Raw genomic sequence first — 15762 nt, forward strand, 5'->3', positions numbered from 1 at the left:
TTTTTTGATAACACTCCTTTGGAGTGCTTTTCCTATGTTAAAGGCATTATATAAATGCTTGTTGCTTCCGCTGTAAGGGTATCCACCGAGACCTCTCTATTTGAAGCTGAAAACACCTACTGTATCAATTTGTTCCTTACAACTCTTCCTTCTGACCAGGACTCAGCCACATTGCTTTCCTCTACACTGCCTCTTGGCCAGGAAAGCCCCATTAGGTTACAGTGACTAGAAGTGTACCCAGTACTCTGGGTGCAGCCTGACCAGGGCATTGTAGGGGCTTTAGAATGGTCTCCAGGGACCTGAAGTCAATGTGCTTAGCAATATAAACCAGCATCCTACTTGCTTTATTTATTTCTGCCTCACACTCTTTTGATATGGTGTTCCCTCCCAGGTCTCATTCTACCCCCCCGGGGAAGTTCAATACCACACATGAAGCCATGGACCCATTATAACTTCAATATTCTACTTTGCGTCGACACCACAGAACCAAAATAGAATCACAGACTCTTACAGCACTGAAGACAGCCATTCTGCCTGGCAATTATGTGCCAGCTCTTTGAAAGAGCTATCCAATTTAGTCCCATACCCCAGAAAATAACCAGCTTCATAAATCCTGGCAGTAGTAGGATCTTAAATTGCATCTGCTACTGATCAGCCCAGGTGCAAACTGTGTCAAATTCTCTTTTGTAATATCTTGGCTGCTGCCTCGGCAATCACAGTCCACATCCAAACCACCCTCCAACCCCCACCCTAAACCATCCTCCCCCATCTCCCAATCCTACAACCCACCCTCCCACTTTTCCATCCACTCATCTGCCAATTCAACTACTTTGTACAAGACTATGATTCCCTATCATTTGTGTGTGTAGTATCAGGAGGATGGATCCAGCATCGACCATAGGCTTGGTCACCCCACTCAATGCCTCACCTCACTGCAGCCTAGCACCTCTTCTGACTAATGATCCACAAATTAAGCACCTCAAATTGGAAACTAAGTCAGAGTGCAGTTCACATCGTTATAGTCACTGCATCTCTTGTGGGGTAACTTGCTAACACTATTGGGTCTCTGAAGCAGTATTTGAGAGTGGAGAATTCTACCATTGGAACTTGTCCTAAAACCATGAGCAGACAACCTTAAGGAGTGTAGATCTCGACAACAAAACAAACAGTAAACACAACTCTGCATATAGATATCATCAGACATAGAGCATGTTTGGAACTTTAATCCCTTTCTGTACCTATTGATTATTTGCTATAAAATGAAAAAAGGAAAAACCCAGGACAAGAACAGGCTGCAAACAAATCCCATTCATTTCAAGGCCGAGTAGACAAGATAAACATGAACCCCGCTTTGTTCTGCATTATCCTAGCATACTTGGTCTACTAGAATTCCAGACAAAGAAATGTCAAGAAAATATTAGAACATAAACTGAAAAGTGTGCATTGGAAAATAAAGAAAGCTTGCATTTCTACAGCGTATTTCACAATCTCACCATGTCCCAAAGTGCTTTATAACCAATGAAGGAGTTTTGAAGTGTAGTCACTGTTGCAATGTAGGAAATGTGGGAGCTAACTTGCACACAGCAAGTTCCCAGAAATAGAAAGGTGATAACGAACAGATAATTTGTTAATGCGAGTGTGATCTCACAACATATCACAGTAGAACTCAGGGTGAATGAGGGTTGGGGCTGGGGGATGCAGTGGTGGGGCTGTACTAACGTGGTGCTAAATGGAGCCATGAAAAGTCAACAAGTACTGAATACCTTCGTATGAGGAGAAAACAGTTCATCTCAAGGCATTTCAGCCTGCATTGCACCTTTTAATCCAGGTAGGACTCTCCACAGATCCATTCTTTATGTTTTTACAGAATTCAAGGAAAAACTGACCAATGTCAGAGCTTATAAAATATGCAAAGTCCTTTCAAAAGGACAAAGAATTGCATACTTGGTGAATATTGCACAGGAGGCAAAGGTTAATAGAAGAGACAGCAGTTAACAGATACTCTCATCAACTGAGCGTATTATTGTGAATTTTTATATAAACCTTGCTAATGCAACTTTTTATATAAACAAGATCATGATGGAGTTCGGAGAACTACTTCAGAAATTTAAAAGCAAAATACTGCGGATGCTGGAAATCTGAAATAAAAACAGAAAGTGCCGAAAAAGCTCAGCAAGTCAGGCAGCAGCTGTGGAGCGAGAAGCAGAGTTAACGACCTGAAACGTTAACTCTGCGTCTCTCTCCACAGCTGCTGCCAGACCTGCTGAGTATTTCCAGCACTTTGTTTTTATTACTTCAGAAATTTGCTTTGCAGAGCCACCTAGTGGCCAGAGCATATGACTACATTGTGACAATTAACATATGAAAACATTGAATAGGAAATGTTGACATAGAAATTGACAATGGTAAATGTTGACAGAAAAGCAGGACCAAAATTTTCCAACTGGAAATAAGGTCGGTGCATAAGTGCAAATCTTACAAAAGATTAATACATAAAATTATAGGGATTTAAATATGATCAACCTATTTTTTTTATAAACATATTGTATTGGCAAACAAGTACAGATAGTGAGAGAGAAAATAATTAATGCTCTTATATCATTGGAAGCTGGACTTGTAAGTTGTCTGCAGTGTAATGAACAGGGTGAGTTTGATGGATGAAGTTTATGGAAATTTTGCCATTTCATTGAACTCACTGATGGACTGTCCACAATACAGAACATTTTTGAAAGATTTTTTTTTAAAATTCTATTTCCATTCTGTCACCAGAAAGGCTTAACTATTCAACTTTTAACTTGTCAGCGACATCAAAGACTAAATTGGTCGCAGAGGTGTGTTGCTAAACAGCTACATTATTTACCACACTACAATTGTGATATTTAATATCAGTGATTAAAGTGATCTAAATCTAAAGAGGTAGCTAATATTTAGCATAGATCAGAATCAAATTGAATACAGGTGTAACAAACTCCTAGTTTCCATTTTGTAACAGCACTGTCATTTGGGTTACACAGAATAGTAGAATGACCTTAGATGCCAAGATTACGTTAGGGCGGTGCAGTGGTTAGCACCGCAGCCTCACAGCTCCAGCGACCCGGGTTCGATTCTGGATACTGCTTGTGCGGAGTTTGCAAGTTCTCCCTGTGACCGCGTGGGTTTCCACCGGGTGCTCCGGTTTCCTCCCACAGCCAAAGACTTGCAAGTTGATAGGGAAATTGGCCATTGTAAATTGCCCCTAGTATAGATAGGTGGTAGGGGAATTGTGAGGATGTGGCAGGAATATGGGATTAATGTAGGATTAGTATAAATGGGTGGTTGATGGTCAGCACAGACTCGGTGGGCTGAAGGGCCTGTTTCAGTGCTGTATCTCTAAATAAAAAAAAATAAAAAATCTCGGTTCATTTCCTAATCAGTGTCTCTCCACCCCCCCTCCCCACCCCCCTTCCTTTGTGAAGCACTGTAGAATGTTTCATGATGGTAAAGGTGCTATGAAACTGCATTTTGTTGTTGTGAAATAAGAACCATGCTACTGTGGTCTTTACTTTGCTAACAAAGCTCCTTTACCAGCACTAATGACCTTAGGGGCAACAGAATTTGCGCTCACATCAGGCTTGTAACTGCTGGCCATGCACAGCCTTTATTGACTGCTGACAGCTTTGGGTAGCACGGGCTCTGCAGGCCCAGCCAAATAGCTGTTGTAATCCCAGCCTCAGTCAGCCAAGGTCATTGTACTCTGTGCAAAAAATGGCTCAGTGACGGAGTCTCTGGGAGTGCTTCATGAATCTTTCCAAGTCCCGAGAATATAGGGAAGGAGTACGAACGAGTACCAGAGTCTCAATAAGAGGCCAAAAGAACCTTCAATAAAAATTGACCCTTTAACCACCAAAATTGAAAAGTCATATTTAAATGAGAGCACTCTCCTTAAAAAAAACTCCTGACAGAAGCCCTCTTTACAAACAAATGGGCCAAAAATTGTAAAATCACCACATACATAATCCATCCATGAAACGCACTCTCTTCATTGCACTGCAGGCAACTTAAGTCCTGTTTTCAATGATATATGAGCGTTTATTATTCTCATTATCTATTATTTTCCATTTTTAACAGGTTTATAAAAATACCCTCAGTCAATGACTGCCCTGAAAGTTCCATAATCCATATATTAAAAACATGTGGGGCACACATTTCTTGTCCACAAACCTTACTCTCCTTAAAAGCGGGGGACCCAGAATAGTCTTCTGCTTTTATTAAGAAAAGGGGGAAAAAAGACCCCTTAAGAATAGGGGGATACACAACAGACACCCACTTCAAAAAGCAAAAGTGTGAAGCTGGCAGGGCCTCTTCAAGAAGCAAAGTTATAGGTTAAAAGTCACTAATTAGTTGCTCATTAAGTTTCCGTAACTAACATCGGAAATACAGTGAAGGTGAAAGGTCAAACCACCATTGGGTGAGTTTCTAAAAAAGAAAATTGCACTTGTAACTTTCATTTAATAATCTTGAGACTGAAGCCATTGGATGACCTCCTCCCAGTGTATTTCTTCAAAATAAACCCAACTAGCACCCAATGCATATTTAAGGTGATTTCTCAGCAACTAAGCAAACAATCCTTCATAACAAAATTACAGCGATCAAGCAGGGACGAGGTAGAACGCAATACAACCCCTACAGTATCACCAGACACAAGTGTTCACCTTCAAGCTTCCAGTGACACTGTACAACTCAATCAGATATGTCCCAGAGGTGCTCAGTTCCACTCCCTTTTATTTGGTCTCTCCCACACTTTAAAATGGCTGAGGGGGTCAATGGCTGACCCGCCATATTGAAACCACCTTCTCGAATCAAGGGCAATTCAGCTTCCACATAGGCTAATGTCCAGGACACTCAATGCACGCTACTCCACTCCACCCATCAATCTCCCATGGAAAGTTACTTGGGTTCCATTCAGCAGCTTCCTCCTTTCTGCCCAATCTCCACTCAGTACGCCCCTCACTCTCTACCAGGCCTTTGCTCTGTGTAACCACTCAAATCAACTATTATCACTGCTTGTCTGATGTAACAGGGCAAGGAGGATCATACGACCATACAAATTAGAAGTAGGCTATTCGGCCCCTCGAGCCTGCTCCACCATTCAATAAGATCATGGCTGATCTGTTTCTGTCTCAAATTTCACACTCCCATCTACCCCCAATAACCTTTGATTCCCTTGCCTAACAAGAATCTATCTACCTCCACCTTAAAAATAGTCAATGAACCCACCTCCACCACCTTCAGAGGCAGAGAATTCCAAAGTCGCACAACCCTCAGAGAAAAAATTTCTCTTCATCTGTCCTAAAAGGGTGACCCCTAATTTTAAAATAGTGCCCCCTAGTTCTGGACTCACCCACAAGAGGAAACATCCTTTCCACATCCACCTTGTCAAAACTGTTCAGGATCTTATATACTTCAATCAAGTCTCCCTTCGCTCTTCTAAACTCCAGAGAAAAAAAGCCCAGTCTGTCCAACCTTTCCTCATAAAACAACCCACTCATTCCAGGTATCAATCCAGTAAACCTCCTCTGAACCGCCTCCAATGCATTCACATCCTTCACGGCACAGTGGCGCAGTGGTTAGCACCGCAGCCTCACAGCTCCAGCAACCCAGGTTCGATTCTGGGTACTGCCTGTGCGGAGTTTGCAAATTCTCCCTGTGACCGCGTGGGTTTCCACCGGGTGCTTCGGTTTCCTCCCACAGCCAAAGACTTGCAGGTTGATCGGTAAACTGGCCATTATAGATTGCCCCTAGTATAGGTAGGTGGTAGGGGAATTGAGGGAAGGTGGGATGTGGTAGGAATATGGGATTAATGTAGGATTAGTATAAATGGGTGGTTGATGGTCAGCACAGACTCGGTGGGCTGAAGGGTCTGTTTCAGTGCTGTATCTCTAAATAAATAAATAAATGGAGACCAAAACGGCACACAGCATTCGAGATGTGATCTCACCAAAACCCTGATACAACTGAAGCATAACATCCTTACTTTTATTTTCAATTCCTCTTGTAATAAAGGATAGCATTCCATTAGCCTTCTTTATTACTTGCTATACTAACTTTTTGTGACTCATGTATTAGAATACCTAGATCCTGGAATTCTGCAGTCATTCCATTCCCCTTTTAAGAAATACTCTGCTTTTTTAATTCTTCCTGCCATATTTTCCCACATTATACTCCAACTGCCAGATTTTTGGCCACTCGCTCAACCTATTATCAGTCTGCAACCTCATGTCCTCTTCACAACTGATCACCTTGGAGAGGATTTAATGAAGAATTTGAAAAACACCTATAAGCACCCAGCATTTTAAAGATTAATAATATGTGGAGAACTGCAGTTACTAAGATGTCCTCCCTAAGCAGGCACTTGTTTGTTTTTTTTTTTACAGTGACAGCGAATCCTGCAAAGGCCACTGATGAGAATGGGCTCTCAATGTGGCAGATGATGACTACTTCCTTTGTTCTATTGTGACATGCTTGTTTAGGGAAGGGTGTAAGGACAGTCCTAACAACTACAGGCCAGTTATTTTATCAGTGACAGGTAAGGGTTCGGAAACAGTAACCAGGGAAAAGATCAACAGACACTTGGAGAGGTTTGAGTTAATTATGGATAGCCAGCAGAGATTTGTAAAAGGCAGATCATGCCTGACGAATCCAATTCCATTTTTTAATAAAGTAACAGAAGGATGAAGGAAATGCAGTGGATGTTGTCGATATGGATTTTAAGAAGGCATTTGATAAGGTAACATAAAAGGCTGGTTTACAAAACTGAGGCTCATGGAATAGGAGAGTCAGTGTCTAATTGGGTTAAAAAAAAGTTTGCTTAATAACAGAAAGCAGCGAGTTGTAAATGGTTGTTTTTCAGACTGGAGGATGGTAGACAGTGGAGTTCCCCAAGGGTCATTGTTAGGACCAGTGCCTTTTTGCTATATATAAATGATTTGGATCTTGGAATACAAAGTAGAATTTCAAAATTTGCCGATACTACCAAACTTGGAGATGTGGCAAACAGTGAGGATGATATGAATTGCCTGCAACAGGACATAGATAGGCTAGCAGAACAGGCAGACAAGTGGCAGATAGGATTTAATACAGACAAGTGTGAGGTGATGCATTTTGGCAGAAGGGATAAGGTCAGGCAATATATACTTAATGGCACAGTTCTAAAGAGTGTGCAGGAACAGAGGGACCTGGGGGTGCATGTGCATCGATTTTTGAAGGTGGCAGGACATATTGAGAGTGGTTATTAGAACATTACAGCGCAGTACAGGCCCTTCGGTCCTCGATGTTGCGCCGACCTGTGAAACCATCTGACCTACACTATTCCATTTTCATCCATATATCTATCCAATGACCACTTAAATGCCCTTAAAGTTGGCGAGTCTACTACTGTTGCAGGCAGGGCGTTCCACGCCCCTACTACTCTCTGAGTAAAGAAACTACCTCTAACATCTGTCCTATATCTATCACCCTCAACTTAAAGCTATGTCCCCTCGTGTTTGCCATCACCATCCGAGGAAAAAGACTCTCACTATCCACCCTATCTAACCCACTGATTATCTTATATGTCTCTATTAAGTCACCTCTCCTCCTCCTTCTCTCCAACGAAAACAACCTCAAGTCCCTCAGCCTTTCCTCGTAAGACCTTCCCTCCATACCAGGCAACATCCTAGTAAATCTCCTCTGCACCCTTTCCAAAGCTTCCACATCCTTCCTATAATGCGGTGACCAGAACTGCACGCAATACTCCAGGTGCAGTCTCACCAGAGTTTTGTACAGCTGCAGCATGACCTCGTGGCTCCGAAACTCGATCCCCCTACTAATAAAAGCTAACACACCATATGCCTTCTTAACAGCCCTATTAACCTGGGTAGCAACTTTCAGGGATTTATGTACCTGGACACCAAGATCTCTCTGTTCATCTACACTACCAAAAATCTTCCCATTAGCCCAGTACTCTGCATTCCTGTTACTCCTTCCAAAGTGAATCACCTCACACTTTTCCGCATTAAACTCCATTTGTCATCTCTCAGCCCAGCTCTGCAGCCTATCTATGTCCCTCTGTACCCTACAACATCCTTCGGCACTATCCACAACTCCACCGACCTTCGTGTCATCCGCAAATTTACTAACCCACCCTTCTACACCCTCTTCCAGGTCATTTATAAAAATGACAAACAGCAGTGGCCCCAAAACAGATCCTTGCGGTACACCACTAGTAACTAAACTCCAGGATGAACATTTGCCATCAACCACCACCCTCTGTCTTCTTTCAGCTAGCCAATTTCTGATTCAAAGCTCTAAATCACCTTCAACCCCATACTTCCGTATTTTCTGCAATAGCCTACCGTGGGGAACCTTATCAAACGCCTTACTGAAATCCATATACACCACATCCACTGCTTTACCCTCATCCACCTGTTTGGTCACCTTCTCGAAAAACTCAATAAGGTTTGTGAGGCACGACCTACCCTTCACAAAACCGTGCTGACTATCGCTAATGAACTTATTCTTTTCAAGATGATTATAAATCCTGTCTCTTATAACCTTTTCCAACATTTTACCCACAACCGAAGTAAGGCTCACAGGTCTATAATTACCAGGGCTGTCTCTACTCCCCTTCTTGAACAAGGGGACAACATTTGCTATCCTCCAGTCTTCCGGCACTATTCCTGTCGACAATGATGACATAAAGATCAAGGACAAAGGCTCTGCAATCTCCTCCCTAGCTTCCCAGAGAATTCTAGGATAAATCCCATCTGGCCCAGGGGACTTATCTATTTTCACACTTTCCAAAATTGCTAACACCTCCTCCTTGTGAACCTCAATCCCATCTAGCCTAGTAGTCTGAATCTCAGTATTCTAAATTAGTAAAGCTTACGGGACCTTGGGCTTTATAAATAGAGGCATAGAGTACAAAAGCAGGGAAGTTATGCTGAACATTTATAAAACTCTGGTAAAGCCCCAATCGGAATATTGCATCCAGTTCTGGTCACCACATTTCAGAAAGGATGTGAGGGTCCTCGAGAGGGTGCAGAGGAGATTTACTAGAATGGTTCCAGGGATGGGAGATTTTAGTTACAAGGTTATGTTGGAAAAGCTGGAGTTGTTCTCTTGGGAGCAAAGGAGATTGAGGGGAGATGTGATAGAGGTGTACAAGATAATGCCAGGCTTCGATAAGTTAGACAAGGAAAAACTGTTCCCATTACTTGATGGCACAAGGACTAGGGGACGCAGATTGAAGGTTTTGGGCAAGAGATGCAGGGGAAATATGAGGAAGAACTTTTTTTTAATGCAGTGATTGGCAATGACCATAATTTGCTGCCCACAAGGTGGTGGAAACGGAGACAATGAATGATTTCAAAAGGAAATTGGATGTGCACTTGAGGGAAATAAACTTGCAGGGCTACAGGGTTCGAGCGGGGGAATGGGACTGACTGGATTGCTCCAGGTGGACCTCATTCTATGTTGTAAATGATTCTATGACTTCCTCTGTTGTACAAAATGTTCAATTTCCACCAAGATCCATACATGTCCAAGGATGAGGAACTTTCCACTGTGGGTTTGTACGCAGCCTGTGAATGTAGCAAACCAGAGCTAACAACTCAGAGCAAGCTGGCTCCCAAACAGTTTGGGATCGATGGAACTCCAGACCATCTGCTATCAAGAATAGATGAGTCAAAGGCTCCACATCAACCTCTGCAAAAAAGGATCACTACAAAATGATTTTTTTTTTTAAAAAGGAAAATATACTGCTACAGTCCTCAGCAAAAGGCTCACGAAGTCAGAGGCACATCTACTCCGTTAAAAGGATTATCTGGTGAACCAATTTACCCAATATAAAACAGCAGAGTGCAGTGACATCTAGTGCAGTGACATCTAGTGCAGTGACATTACATCACCTTTCAAGTCCACTGCAGTACAATTCCCTCAGTTCTGACACTTAACCACCATCCAGAGTGGGAAAGAATAATGATCAGCAAAAATCCCCTGGAGCTGCTGATGAACATTAGCAACTTGCATTTATACAACACCTTTAACATCAAAAATGTCTGAAGTCACTTCATTGTGTGGGGCTGGCAAGGAAATAAAACTAACATGAAGCCATTTTTGTCAAAGTTATGGGTTTTCAAAGAAAAAAGACTTGCATTTCTATAGCACCTTGTTCGTCCTCAGAATGTCCCAAAGTGCTTTACAGCCGATGATGTACCTTTGAATGTAGTCACTGTTTTAACGTAGGAAACGCGGTAGACAATTGGTGCACAGCAAGCTCCCACAAACAGCGATGTGATAATGAGCAGATAGTCTTTTTTTTAAAAAAAACAAGTGATTTTGATTGAGGAAAAATTATTAGCCAAGGCACCAGCAGAACTCCTCTGCTCTTCTTTGAAATAGTGCCATGGGATCTTTTACGTCCACCTGATGGGGCTGGAGGTTAACATCCCATCCAAAAGGAGGTCTTTGAAAGGTGGTGAGGGAAGTGGAGATACAAAGAGGGAATTCCATGAGTACGGGGTTGAGGTAAGTGTAGACTCTGCCACTGATGCTGGGATTAAAGGAAGTACGATGCATAAAAGACCCGAGTTAGGAGGACTTAAGGGATACAAGGTTGTAGAAGGTCAGGGTGTGGCGAGACCCTGGAGGGATTAGAAGGCAACGAGGAATTTAAATTCAATACATTGGGGACAGTGTGCCAATGTGGGTCAGGGAAACAAGGAAACATCCCCTCCCAGATGTAAGGGGAGATCGGAAATGGAAAGTTTCTTTTAGAAGGTGAAATATCACAGTATCCCTCTAGTTATTGAAGAGATTGGATTGGTAGATCTCCCTCTATTCTCCTACTCCCTCAACAGCAACCTAAATATCACATTCTGCAAAGTAATTATGCGCTTAGAATTTAGGCAGTGCTTCAAGTAACCCTCCTGAAAGTCTGGGTTCATGCTTTGGTAGAGGTTTAGAGGCATCAGTCACCCTCTGTACCTCATCCAAGTGACGCATTGAGAATGGGTGCCACATTATTGAGGTGGGGGCAAATCAGTACCGACTCCAATCCTGTTCACACCTAGTGTCCGTGTATACAATTTCCAGAACAAGTCGCCGGGATCTGAATAAGAGAAGGAACTTTTCCCTCCCTCACACAAGAGAGCTCATGTAATTGCGACAGCCAACTGCTTCACACCTGAGATTAGCTACCTCAGATATTCCTGGTCTGTACAAGTCAGTTCCACTCTGTGTGGTGCAGTTACTAATGAGGGTTTTCTTTTTTTTTAAAACTCACTTTTAAGGCACCACCTGGGGAGCCAATTCTTACAATATCAGATGTGTAAATTCTACAAGAGATGGTTCATGTGCTGGATTCAGAGTTACTACTTTGGATGCTTAGCACTAAGGCAGGCCAGTGGATGGTTATTATACAGAACTGAATAAACACGCTGCACTCGTTTACTTCTCTTCTGAAGTTAGGCCTGAGGCACATCGTTGGGGTACAGTGTAGGGCCAGAATTTTACCAGGCCATTAGGAAGGGACTGGGAGGCGGAGAGACGAGCAAAATAATGTGGGGTGGAGAATGTTGCCCAACGTCGGCTAGCCATATTACCATTTTACCATCAGTGGGAAAGGTGGCAGATTGGCAATCTACTGGGAGACGACCCTCTTTTGAGCACTCCATAGTCCACAGTGGGGCCAGCCAGCGGCAATAGCCCTCTCCACCACAGCGGCACCGCCTGTGCCTCACAACCTCCACCGCACCCCCACCCCACCCCCATCACCCAACCTGATCGCCGGGACTTGCCTGCCTGCCCCCATCATCTCCCAACCCCACTTGCCCCTTTTCAAGGGTGCAACAGCCATTGAGGTGCCCTCTCCTTGCAGCTGCAGCCTCAGCAATGGCCACCTCTAGCAGTGACACTGCTGAGGCTGCTGGATTACCTGCCCTCTGATTGGGCTGGCAGCTTGAGGGTGGACCGACCATCAGTAACTGGAATGGCAGCCCCGCTGAAGGCCATTCAATTGGCCACCACTGGGAATATGCCTCTCTGGGTCCCACCGCTGGCCAAAACAGGGTCATCTTCAGCTTTCGGCCCAAGAAGCAGGACTTCAACCATTGTGAATAAATTCTGGCCTAGGGAGGCTTCCTCTGCTGTTTTTTTAAAATTCATTCACAGGATGTGAGCAAGGCCAGCATTCAATAGTCATCCAATTGTCCTTGAGAAGGTATTGGTGAGGCACCTTCTTCGACCGCTGCAGTCCTTGTGGGGAAGGTTCTCCCAACAGTGCCGTTAAAGAGGGAGCGTTATGACCGAGGCGGGAGTACATGGTCTTTCTCTAGTTCCACTTCTCCAAGGGTCAACATATATTTAAATATTTTACCCAGTCACCAATACAGTCAATTATATACTTTATCTATTTTAGTTTCAGAATAAAATCCACCAACCAGCTTTCTTTAATAAACAAAATTAGTAATTTATTATAAAACAAGTCTTATTCAATAAAGATGTAAAGTCGTTTAGTAGTACAGAACTGGAGTATTGCTGAAAATTGTGGTCGAAGCCTTTCATCTTGCGCCCATCAGGACCAACCACAAGCATAACCAATGTAAGGGAAAACAACAAATGAAACTGCATGGACAGTGTCCAACATTAGACGTGATTCCGCGATTGGACAACATATGCTAAACAATCCACAGTATGCTAAGAATCATCAGTAGGGTCTGCAGTGTGGCACATTTGCGCATATTGGAAGCTACATATATTAATACACAGGGCCCTGTTCTTTGCAGACAGAAAGAATATGTACAAACACTGCATCTGTTTCAGCTGAACAAAATAAGTGACAGCCATTCGCTGGTTCTTTCCTCAGGGCAATGCCTTGACCAGTCAGAGTCAAGTTGCCTGGTTTAAATTTCAAACTTGGCAAATGACTGTCAGTCACCGTAAACTGGTGCAGTCTCCATGGCAATGCCTCTACGAGTTCACTTGTCAACCAATCAGCACTGTCTTCTCATGCAGTATAAGTTGCTGTCTTCCCTTACATTGGTTATTCTTGCGGATTGTCCTGATGAGTGCAAGACAAAAAGCTTTGATAACATGTCTGTATTTTCAGCAATTCTAAAGATGTAAAGCTTATTAACACACAGGTTGAAATATGTAAGTTCCCTTCTAAATTAACCCAACACACACGCGTACACACAGGTTAAAGAAAAAATAAAGAAGTTTTCTCTGTAGAGGTCTCTTTACTAAAAACAACTTTGGCCAATTACTTGTTAATTCTTGAAGGAAACGGATGAGATATGGTATGTTCCCAGCTGGTCCTTTATTTTGGTGTCCAAATACACGTAGATGGCTGCCACTGGGATCTTTCTGGAGCATTTCTTTTCGAGCAACATTGAGGATTAGTCTGGCAGGCTTTCCAGGAGAATTACTGCATCAGGAGTTTCAGCTATCATACCGGATTCTGAGGGTTTCTCAAAGAGGTGGAAAAAGGACGAGATGGTGGCTTCTCTCTTAGCAGGCTTACCCCCACTGAGTCAAAACAATACCCAAAAAATGAAACCAACTCAACCACCATAAATCTTGACATGTCACTTCTCTGTAAACAACTCTCAGTCATTAAGGCTCCTGCTGTTTATTAGCTTAAGACATGTGACTTCCAGTAAGGGTTTGTTTTTAAGTCCTTCCAGTGACCTTTTTCTAAAAAAAAAATGACAAAGTCCAGCATCTATGGAATCTCTTCAGTCTTTCAAATGAATCAATTTCCACAATTTTTAAACATGAGTCCTCAAAAAATATTTTAAAATGGAAGTTCTTTCATAACAGGAGTTCCAACAACAAAAAAGGAATGGAGATATAGTTCCAAGTCAGGATGGTGTGAAGGTATCAGGTGGTGGCGTTCCTGTGTGTCTTCTGCCCTTGTTCTCCTAGGTGGTAGAGGTCATGGGTTTGGAAGGTGCTGTCAAAGGAGCCTTGGCAAGTTGCTGCAGTGCATTTTGTAGCATAGATGGTATACATTGCTGCCATTGTGCGCCGGTGGTGGAGAAGCTGAATGTTTGAAGTGGTGGATGATGTGCCAATCAAGCGGACTGCTTTGTCTTGGTGTTGAGCTTCTTGAGTGTTGTTGGAGCTTCACTCATCCAGGCAAGTGGAAAGTATTCCATTACACTCCTGACTTGTGCCTTGTAGCTGGTGGACAGGTTTTGGGGAGTCAGGAGGCAAGTTACTCACCTTGTTATGAAAGAACTTCTATTTTTTGTTGAATTTTGAGGACTTGTGTTTTAAAACTGAAAAAAGGATTCCATAGATGCTAGACTTTGCGATTTTTTTTTTAAAAAGGTGGCCATCGTAAGGTCTTTTGGACTTGAATTGTAAACAACCCTTACTGGAAGTCACCTGTCTTCAGATAATTACCCAGCAGGGGCTTTTTGACTTGGGGGGAGTTGTTTACGGAGAAGTGACAGGTCAAGATTTATAATGGTCAGGAGGCTTGATTCTTGAGATATTGTTGGGCAGTCAGTTAGAGTTTTAAAAACCAGCCAGGAGAGCAGTCACCATAGCTTAGCCTTTTCCATCTCTTTGGAAAGCCTGCCAGCTTTTCCATCACTTTGGAAAGCCTGCCAACTTTTCCATCACTTTGGAAATCTCTAGGAAGCGAGTGTAAGAAATAGAGAAATTGATTCGACATTCATCCTGAAAGGCCTGCCTGAAACCCCTGTTGCTGCATTTCTCCTGAGACGCTGGAAAAATCTGCCGGATAAATCCTCGATGCTTCCTGAACAAATTGCTGCAGAGAAGGATCCCAGTGACCTGTCACTGTATACCCAGACGTAGGTTTTATAATAAACTGATAATTTTGTTGTTTATTAAAGAAACCTGGTTGGTGTATTTTATCCCGAGATAGAGAGTAGAGTCTAAGATTGGCCATATCAGCAACTGGGTAAACATTTAAATATATGTTGTGATCTGTAGAGAAGTGGAACTAGAAAAGACAGTGCAGTTCGTCCCACCTCGGTCATAACAGCTGCAGAATTCGCAGCCTCGACCTGCTTTTGTAACCATAGAACCTTTCCGGCAATTATGTTTCTGCTCAATGTTGACGCCCCAGGATGTTGATAGTGTTGCATTCAGGTGATGGAAATGCCATTGAACATCAAGGAGTGATGTTGAAGATGGGCATTGTGTGGCACAACTGTTACTTGCCACTTATCAGCCCAAGCCTGGACGTAGCCCAGGTCTTACTGCATGCGGCCACAGACTGCTTCAGTATCTGAAGTTGCAAATGGAACTGAACACTGTGCAATCATCGGCGAACATCTCCACTTCTGGCCTTATAACGGAGGGGAGGACATTGATGATACAGCTGAAGATGATTGGGCCTAGGACAGTGCCCCGAGGAATTTCTGCAGTTATATTTGGGGCTAAGATGATTGGCCTCCAACAACCTCAACCATCTTCCTTTGTGCTAGCTATGACTCCAACCAGTGGAGAATGTTCAGCCCCACCGGTTGACATTGATTTCAATTATATTAATATTTCCTGATGCCATACTCGGTCAAATACTGCCTTGATGTTAGGGGCAGTCACTCTCACCAACCTCTTGAATTCAGCTCTTTTGTCCATATTTGGACCAAGGCTATAATGTGGTCTGGAGCCGAGTGACCATGCTGGAACCCAAACTGAACATCAGTGAGCAGGTTATTGCTGAGTAAATGCCGTTTAATATCAGTGTCAAAGACCTCTTCCATC

At 43.0% G+C, this 15762-nt stretch overlaps 2 protein-coding genes across 21 annotated transcripts in view; one reads left to right on the forward strand and one right to left on the reverse strand.

The window, feature by feature from the left end:
- The window catches only part of gtf2ird1 (GTF2I repeat domain containing 1), a 193908-nt gene that overhangs the window by 160672 nt on the left and 17474 nt on the right, over positions 1–15762 (reverse strand). The gene's annotated exons all lie outside the window — the stretch shown is intronic.
- The window catches only part of LOC137346603 (uncharacterized), a 98135-nt gene that overhangs the window by 45897 nt on the left and 36476 nt on the right, over positions 1–15762 (forward strand). The window contains exon 4 of one of the 11 annotated variants that reach the window (XR_010968734.1): positions 6414–7535. The exons of the other annotated variants lie outside the window; for them this stretch is intronic. The gene's annotated coding sequence lies outside the window, so the exon portion shown is untranslated. Of the gene's footprint in view, positions 1–6413; positions 7536–15762 lie in introns of those variants that run through there. 11 annotated transcript variants of the gene reach the window in all.

The sequence above is a fragment of the Heterodontus francisci genome, chromosome 30 (genome assembly GCF_036365525.1).
Source record: "Heterodontus francisci isolate sHetFra1 chromosome 30, sHetFra1.hap1, whole genome shotgun sequence".
NCBI lineage: Eukaryota > Metazoa > Chordata > Chondrichthyes > Heterodontiformes > Heterodontidae > Heterodontus > Heterodontus francisci.